The sequence below is a fragment of the Tyto alba genome, unplaced genomic scaffold (genome assembly GCF_018691265.1).
Source record: "Tyto alba isolate M040663 unplaced genomic scaffold, T.alba_DEE_v4.0 Super-Scaffold_13, whole genome shotgun sequence".
NCBI classification, from domain to species: Eukaryota; Metazoa; Chordata; class Aves; order Strigiformes; family Tytonidae; genus Tyto; species Tyto alba.
The window spans coordinates 48,769,303-48,778,097 of NW_024881275.1; the positions used below are offsets into that span (position 1 = coordinate 48,769,303).

Consider the following 8,795-nt stretch of genomic DNA (forward strand, 5'->3'; position numbering starts at 1 on the left):
TGTGTGTGTGCGTGCGGGCTCCCAAAACATCTCTCTTGTGGATTTCGGTGGAGCTTGGAGCTTGGACCATCATCGATTACACCGAGACTGAGTCAACGGGTCATCGCGGGCTCGTGGTGGTGGTGATTAATCCTGCCGCATCACTACCGCTTTCTAGATTAGGGATTCTGACTTTCCGCTCCTTTTCTCCCTGTCCTATCGCTCTTATCAGTCACTTGTTTAATAAAGTTCATAAGGTTGTCTGGCATCTGACCTCGTTTGTGTCTTAATCTCGCTCTTGGGATCGTTTAAGAACCCTCCCTGATATTGAATCGGGACATCCCCGATATCAGATCGGGACATCTTTTTAATTGGCATCATGGACAGGATCCCTAGAGATGAGAGTGCTGTACTACCTTGCCGTGTTGGATGTAAACCTCTCAGGATGAATTGAACCCCCTTTTGTGTTACATTGAAGCGTGCCCTCCTGAGAGCAAAATCGGGGGAACTGTGGTCTGTGATACTGGCTTTGTGTTTGAGTGATGTGAGACCTCTTGAGAGCGAACCGTGTGGTCCTCTCAGGACAAAAACCAGTTTTGGTTGCTCTTTGTGTGAGAGATTCAGATTTAGTCTCCTGAGAGCGAATAGGGGAAACTTGTATACTAAGCTGTGACCCTCTCAGGACGAGATCCCCTTTTTGTTGTTTTGATCTTTGGAGACCCAGATTTAACCTCCTGGGAGAGAACAGGGGAACTTTGACATTGACGTGTGTCCCTCCCAGGACGATGATCCCCTTTGCATTAGGAAAAGGAAAACAAATGGCCGCCTCAGAGGCAGCCGATGCCTGTGATAATGTGCCCTCAGGGCCTGAAGGAATAGATAAATTATATGATCTTTTGGAGGCACACCGATCTCGCCCCTCAATCCAGGGACAAGATTGGGCGAAAGACCACTGGTTTCAACCACAGAGTGTGGTGGATAGGATAATGGTATTGCAGAAGGAAGCTAAGGTTAAGAGAGGAAAAGGAAAAGCCATAATTTGTGCAGTGTTAGGAGCAAGTTTGGCAGCTGCAGTGGAGGAGAGAGAGCAGAAGTCTCGGCAAGTTGATACTTTAATAGACTCCCTGAAGACTGCTATACAGACCCTTCAGGAACAATTGAGAGAAACCAAAGATTTGTTAGAGGAGGAAAGGAACCAAAATGCAATATTGAAGGATGAATTGAGAGAGCAATTATTGACAGAGACAGATACACTGGCGGAGGCAAGAGTTAAACTTTTGGAGAAGGGTATAAGGCAAATTTATCCCCAAGGAGATTTGCAGAAAGCGAAAGAAACTGTAGAAAGGATCCCTCATATGTATCTGCTGGTTAAAACAGAGTATGTTTACGAGGACGAGAGCGATGACCGTCCTCAGGTTATCACCAAAGAAGTACCATTTACAGCAACTGAATTGGCAAAGTTGGAAAAAGATTTTGCAAGGACTGCAAAAGAATCAGAGACAGAGTATATTTAGAGAGTGTCTTTGTCAGGAGGGGACGGAATCATGTTGTCAGAGAAAGAAGCAGAAGGATGCTGGGGTCCGGGTGTGTTTCTAACTACTGGCGACCGCCGAGCCCCATGGTCACTGACTCAGAGAGCTGCATACTGGGCCGGAGGGCTGAACCCCTTGGAGAGGGGAGATCCCCTTGCCATAAGAGGTACGGTGGATCAGTTAGTGGAAAGTGTGCAGAAGGCAGCTTGTCTGCAGATGATGTATGATCGGGAACTCAAGCCTAAGCAGGGTTCCCCAGTGATGATGCCTGTGGACCCAGAGAGGATGACCCCCCTGATACAAGGACTCCCTGACTCTCTGAAACCCTTTGGCATTCAATTGCAAGGGAAGATTCAAAACACCCCCAATGCAGAGAGAATGACAGCTGCTCTGGAGGGGATTGTGACCCCTGACCATCAAAGGCCAGGGAGGAAAGTATGGACATGGGGAGAGGTAGCCCAGGAATTGATTAACTTTGGGAGAAAATATGGCCCTGTTGGTGGATCATCCCAAAGAACAGAAGCCAGAGTCGTACGGGCTGCAGAGCAAATTAGTAGGCAACCATCATTTGTGGAAAAAGCCAAGGCTCAGTGTCACCCTGAATTCAGAACCCCGGGAGAGAGAGACCTCTGACTCAAGACGGACTGTGGCAACTAGGGCTTCAGAAAGGAATTCCTTGAGACTTAATGGATGGTCTTTCGAGTCAGAAATTAGAACAACTTGTGCAGAAATGGTCTGAGCGAAGGGTCACTTTCAAACCGACCCCTAGTGCTCCACCCTTGATAGACCTTGGAGAGGAGCCGACCAGGGAAAAGAAGGTGGCAGGAAACTAGAACCTCCGCCCCCCGAAGGTGAGGGGGGAGGCGGAGGATGGGTGTTCGTAAGACAACTCACCAGCAATTCAAAAGGGGCCTTATTGATTACTGTTGCTGTAGGACCAAGGAAAAGACTAGTAACATTTCTGATTGATATTGGGGCACAAATTACTGCACTAACGTGGACCGAAGCAGAATTATGCGGAATTTCAATTCCGTCTAGAAATCTAATTGTCTTAGATGCCTTGGGAAAAACACAGTCAGTGCCCATGACTCCGCTGACACTCTGGTTACCAGGAGAGGAAACCCCTGTCAATACTATGGTGGCCATAGGATCTTTCCAGATGAATCTTTTAGGTATAGATGTTTTAAAAGGTAGACAGTGGCGGGACGCCCAGGGAAATTCATGGTCTTTTGGTGTTCCCCAGATCAGGCAATTGACCGAAACATCAGGCACAGAGGTGCGGTTATTGCAAGCAGCACCTACCTTACCTCCCTCCAAATTGACAAGTGTAAAACCCTACCCATTTCCTCTAGGAGCAAGGGAGGGAATTACACCAGTTCTGGAAGATTTGAAAAAACAAGAGGTTTTAGTTCCCACTCACTCCCCCTTCAATTCTCCAGCATGGCCGGTCTGAAAACCAAACGGCAAATGGAGATTGACATTAGATTATAGGAGGCTTAATGCCAATACAGGTCCATTAACAGCTGCTGTACCAAACATTGCTGAATTGATAGCAAGCATTCAGGAACAATCTCACCCTGTCATGGCAACAATTGATGTCAAAGATATGTTTTTTATGGTCCCTTTACAACCTGAGGACCAGGATCGCTTTGCCTTCACCTGGGAAGGACAACAGTACACCTTTACACGACTCCCTCAAGGATACAAGCACTCACCCATGCTGGCCCACCATGCTCTAGCACAAGAGCTGGAAACAATTCCCAGAAAAGCAGAGGTGAAGATTTATCAATATCTAGATGATGTACTCATAGGAGGAAGTCAGGTAGAAGAAGTTAGAGAAACTCAGAAGGACATTATCACCCATCTAGAAAGTATAGGGTTGACAATTCCACCTGAGAAAATACAAACCCCTTCAAGTGAGGTAAAATTTTGGGGAATCTGGTGGAAGGGAGGGATGTCGTGTATCCCACTGGATACTCTCTCCTCCCTCGATCAGATCAAAATGCCAGAGTCAAAGAAAGACTTACAGCATGCACTAGGGTTGCTTGTGTTTTGGAGGAAACACATTCCTGATTTTTCAATTATTGCTAGGCCCTTGTATGACCTATTGAGAAAGAGAGCTCAGTGGGAATGGACTGAGATCCATGAGGAGGCTTTACAGTTGTTAGTGTTTGAAGCGACAGCCTATCAAGCCTTGGGTCCAATTCACCCAACAGATCCAGTTCAAATTGAATGGGGATTTGCCAAGACTGGACTGTCCATACATTTACGGCAAAAAGGACCAGAGGGTCCTGTTAGGCCAATTGGTTTCTATTCTCGTAGCTTTAAAGATGCTGAAAAAAGGTATACAACTTGGGAAAAAGGTCTATTTGTGGTTAGTCTAGCTCTGAGAGAAGCCGAACGCACCATTCGGCAACAGCCTATAGTTCTCGGAGGCCCATTTAAAGTGATCAAAGCAGTTTTGGCAGGAACTCCACCCCCTGATGGGGTGGCCCAGAGAGCCTCCGTGCAAAAGTGGTATGCACAAATAGAGCACTATTGTGAAATTTTTTTGGTAACAGAAGGAGCCACAAAAGTGTTAAATATACAAGAGGAGGTAGACCCAGATAGGGAAACGCCTGAGCTTTTGTCTGTAATACAAGTAGCTCCTCCATTTTCTGGACAATTGCAGAACGTCTGGTTTACAGATGCCTCATCAAAACGAGAGGGAAAAATTTGGAAATATCGAGCTGTGGCACTCCGGGTAGACACCAAGGAACAAATCATTACTGAAGGAGAAGGTAGCGCACAAGTAGGGTAACTAATTGCTGTGTGGAGCGTTTTCCAACACGAGGCTCAATCTGCTTCTTCTGTCTATATCTACACTGACTGTTATGCTGTGTTCAAATGTTGCACTGAATGGCTTCCATTCTGGGAACAAAACGGATGGGAGGTCAATAAAATACCTGTACGGCAAAAGGAAAAATGGCAAGTTATCCTTGCTATTGCCAGGCAGGGGAAATTTGCAGTAGCATGGATAGCATCTCATCAACAGGATGAGACCCCTGCGAGTCGGTGGAATGCTGAGGTGGATGAACTAGCCCGGCTGGCACCCCTGCAAAGTACCCAGATAGCAGAAAATTGGGAGAATCTGTTGGAATGGCTACATGTAAAACGGAAACACTCAGGAGTTAAGGACCTCTATTGCGAGGCACAGGCCCGAGGGTGGCCAGTCACCAGGGGAGAATGTAAAACCTGTATATCTTCTTGTGAGCAATGTCGTGTCCGTCTGGACAGACACCCTCTGGAGGGTGACCCCCTGCACTTGAGAGAGGGAAAAGTCCTATGGGAGGCCTGGCAGATTGACTACATTGGTGCCTTCGAAAGTCAGAAGGGAAACACTATGTATTAGTGGGTGTAGAGATAGTATCTGGACTAGTGCAAGCTAAAGCATGTGCTAAGGCAACAGGAGAAAACACAATAAAAGCCCTGAAAGAATGGTTTGGAATTTTCCCCAAACCACAGTCAATCCAATCAGATAATGGCTCACATTTCACAGCCAAAGTGGTCCAAGAGTGGGCAGCCCAGGAGGGAATTTCGTGGGTATTTCATACTCCGTATTACCCACAAGAAAATGGAATAGTGGAAAGAACAAATGGTCTACTAAAACGCTTCCTCAAACCGCATAAGCCAGGATGGGCTGGGCGAGTGGGGGATGCAGTGACCAGTGTCAACAGTCGCTGGGGAGTAAACGGATGCCCAAAGATCACAGCATTCTGCCCCAAACCTCCAGCAATCATGCCAGCCCCACATGGTCCTGATCAGCCCAGCAATTCATCCCATTTTCCAGGACAACCTGTCTTGGTTGAACTTCCCACAGTGGGCAAAGTACCACTGGTGTTGGACATACCCCTCAATAAATACACCTGGAAGGCAAAAGATGCCTGTGGAAAAACCCATAAGATTCACACTAGATGGATTGTTCCCTCTTTCTAACCTGAGAAGTGAATTTGTCTTTTTGTTTCACTTTCAGGAAGAAGCAAGCAACACAGATGCACTTGCAGGAGCGAAGCAGACACAGATCTTAGTGTAATCTGATCAGGATGTGTATGTTAATATTTGCTCTATTATTTTGTGGGTTTACCTATAAGAGTGAAGGGAAGCCAATTCTCCCATCACCTCCCCCCAACCCGTATGACCCCTTCAAGGATAATGAATTTGTTTTGTTAGCAAAAACTGTAAGTCAAACCTTTAATCTGAGTCATTGTTGGGTCTGTGGAGGACCTCTAGGCTTATCAAGCTGGCAGTGGGTCTCTGCACCCCTGACTCCAGCACAAATTGTAAGCAATTCAAATTCGAGCTGTGCGCTGAACTGCAGAGTTGACCGTACGGGTTATATAGTAATGAACTATCAGATGCTCCGTAAACAATAATCAACAATTTATTAGCAAACAAGAACCCGAAATAATTAACTGTAGAACAATCCAGCAAAGTCCCATGCGACACAATCAGAAAGAGAGAAAATAAGAAACCAAGATATCCCCACCCGTGAGTTCAGCACTGTCCTTCGGACGTTGTCCTTCGAGCTCTCGTTACCCCTGCTCACGGGGGGCGATAGCGATAGAAAGATAGAAAGAGTCCGAGAATAATAATCATGCGCTGCGTGGTAACTCCTCTGATGAATAACATTTTCTTCTTTGAACTATAAGTCTGTTTCCATCACCTCATCAAGGGTTTGAGGGCATCTTAGTGGTCTTCGTGGTCTTGGAGGATTGGAGGGAGAAGGCGATCTTCTCTGACACCAGCCACGAGACACTCCCTCGCATACCGCGATGGCAACGACCATCACCACCAATGCAACGAAAAATCCCAACAGCAGGGCGGCGCACACGGGATCGTCCCCTACTCCCATCTTCCCAAGATTGCAATCCAGTGGGATTGGTAAGACTAGTGGGGATAGTCCAGCCCCAGGCTAGTGGCTTGACCGAGGAAGGTCCAAGTGCACAATGAGCGGAAGCTTCTCTTCCACCCAGAATGCCCGTGTTGCCTAGATCTGGGCCAGGCCTTGCAGTTGTTTTTGTCATCCGGGTATAACTGAACCTTCGAGACCCTCCAACAACACATGCGCTTTGGGCTGGGGGCGTGGAAATCCATTTTCCTGCTGTGTATGCGGACCCTGACTCCCGATCCCTGTGGACCAGGCAGGTTGACCACTTGCGCTCTCACTCTTGTAAACGATGGAGTATGCTTATGTATGGGTAGCAATTTGTTATGCAGCCTTAATGTTGGTAGCCCTCGCTTTGTTTGCCTTTTTACTACATATCTTCTGCCCTTGTAAATGTTCCTCTTTCAAGTGCCCATGCAGTTGTATCTGCTTATATAGACCACCATCTCCTTCCCCTCCCTGTCCCCAAAGTCCGGGAGCACATCCCTCGGCCCAGCCTGACACACATGCTGTTTAAGTAGGTTTGGGTAAAAAACTGTTGATTGGTAGTGTTACTGTTATTGTTACCTTTTTCTATGTTTGATTGGAATATTAATGCTGTTATGAACAGTGATGTTGTTTTGTTTGATTACCTTTGTTTAATTTTGGAATAGAAGTTTCTAGGCCCAAATGACGCATGCGCTTTAGGATAAGGGGGTGTGGAAAGCTATATTCCCCTCCACGCATGCTGATCCCAACTCCGGCAGACCAGACCGCGTGAACTGCCAGGGCCTCAGACGCTTTGGGGTATTCTGTTAAAAATGGACCTGCTGTTTGGTTTACTTTTAACTCATGTGTTGGCCTCTAGTGTGTTAACTGTTCTCTTAATTGTTATTATAATACTTCTTGTGGCTGTGAATGTCAACCATGTCAACTGCCGTCACGTTCTTCTGGTAATGCGTTGGAGCCTTAGAATAGATTTATAAGATCTTTTGGTTTTGTAAAACTAGGTAGTTGTTAAGAATATTGTTATTGATGGAAAATTTGCCGGGGAGTGAGTTTGTTGTTATATTGCTCTATTTCTGGCCTTTCTTTCTATCTCTCTCCTGTTATCTTTCACACCACCACGACAGACAGCAATGTTGAGCCACGGGGTGGTGTAGGAGACTGTGTAGGACTTTGTTTGTCTCAACATCGCTGCTGCACCACTACCACTTCCTGGCCTCCGCATCCTGTTGATGCGACAGGGTACACCTTGAAGGAGACGGGTAGTCCCCGAAGAAACCACGACGTCTGCCCGAAGCGCAAATAACAACGTCCCTGGCAGTGCCAGCCAGACTGCACCTGCGCGCGAGCCGGGTTGGGGGGAAATCAAGGCGAGGAAGATGTGCAGAGGCTGAAGGCACCGTGGGCCAACCCTCGCCAGCAAGACCACCATGAACACCTGGGCATGCACGCATGGAGGTCCACGGGGCGGCACATATTACAATGAGCTCCGTGGAAATGGGCAGACTTTTCCAGGAAATCGTGGAGACTGAGGCGATAAAAGGACTGCGTACTCTGTACTGGTGTGCATGTGCATCGTTGTGAGTTGTTGTTGTGTATCGTTGCGTGCTTTTGGTTGCGTGCTGTCGTTGCGTACATGTGTGTTGGTGAGTGCAGTGTGTTGTTGTGTGCGCGTGTGTGTGTGTGCGTGCGGGCTCCCAAAACATCTCTCTTGTGGATTTCGGTGGAGCTTGGAGCTTGGACCATCATCGATTACACCGAGACTGAGTCAACGGGTCATCGCGGGCTCGTGGTGGTGGTGATTAATCCTGCCGCATCACTACCGCTTTCTAGATTAGGGATTCTGACTTTCCGCTCCTTTTCTCCCTGTCCTATCGCTCTTATCAGTCACTTGTTTAATAAAGTTCATAAGGTTGTCTGGCATCTGACCTCGTTTGTGTCTTAATCTCGCTCTTGGGATCGTTTAAGAACCCTCCCTGATATTGAATCGGGACATCCCCGATATCAGATCGGGACACCCCGCGGCACTCAGCTCTAACGGCGCAGTGGATTTTTGGCCCTCTGGCGACAGCGGAGGTACCGCAGGAGAATCCTTCTCTCTCTCTGCTTTTTCTTTATGACCCTTTTCCTGGGCTTTCAGAGTCTCAAAGATACTTCTCCACCACAGGAGCATGCGTTGTGCTTCGGTATTCCCCATCGTTGCAGCATCCCATAATTTTACCCCAACATTATCCCACAGTTCCCGTGTAAAGATAGTAGATGCAGTCACAGCGGGTATTTTTACTTGCACCCATTTAAGTATTGCCTTAAGATCAGGCCCGGAAACTTTCTTTCCATGCTTTTGAAGGAGAGCTTTCATAAGCTCATATACGTCT

General features: G+C 47.3%; 1 pseudogene; it reads left to right on the forward strand.

Annotated features, from left to right (window-relative positions):
• The first annotated feature begins 764 nt into the window (after window positions 1-764).
• On the forward strand, window positions 765-2,344 carry LOC122152873 (annotated as a pseudogene).
• Window positions 2,345-8,795: the final 6,451 nt, after the last annotated feature.